Source organism: Buceros rhinoceros, unplaced genomic scaffold (assembly GCF_000710305.1).
Source record: "Buceros rhinoceros silvestris isolate BGI_N320 unplaced genomic scaffold, ASM71030v1 scaffold26605, whole genome shotgun sequence".
Lineage (NCBI taxonomy): Eukaryota > Metazoa > Chordata > Aves > Bucerotiformes > Bucerotidae > Buceros > Buceros rhinoceros.
Genome location: NW_010412684.1, coordinates 1,545 through 1,951, shown reverse-complemented (window position 1 = coordinate 1,951; position 407 = coordinate 1,545).

Sequence of the window (407 nt, the reverse complement as noted above, 5' to 3'; positions counted from 1 at the left end):
CTCAAGCCGAGCAGGTGGCGCGGGGCAGCGCCCGCCCGGGCTCGGGGCCAGCCGACCTGCCCTGCCGCTTCGGAGGGTTCTGGATAACAAGGGTTAGCCTCGCATGAAGTATTTAACACCCCATTCCAACAATCCCGTTCTTTCGTTTCTCCTCGGTCACCACAATAAATGTTTGGGCTGGAAAATGGATTTTCAGAGGAAAGCGGAGCAGGGAGGGAACCTGTTTGCCTTGTACTTTTTCCACTATTGCTGCTAGTCGTGTGCTCAGCGCTACCCACAGACACTCAGTTTCTCTTCCCAGGCACCACCTACTCCTCATTTTATTTTGTTTTCTCTTTTTTTTTTTTTTTCTCCCGTTTTGTTTTGTTTTTCCTTCCTCTGGCGATCGGGTGTTGGGTTCTTTTTTT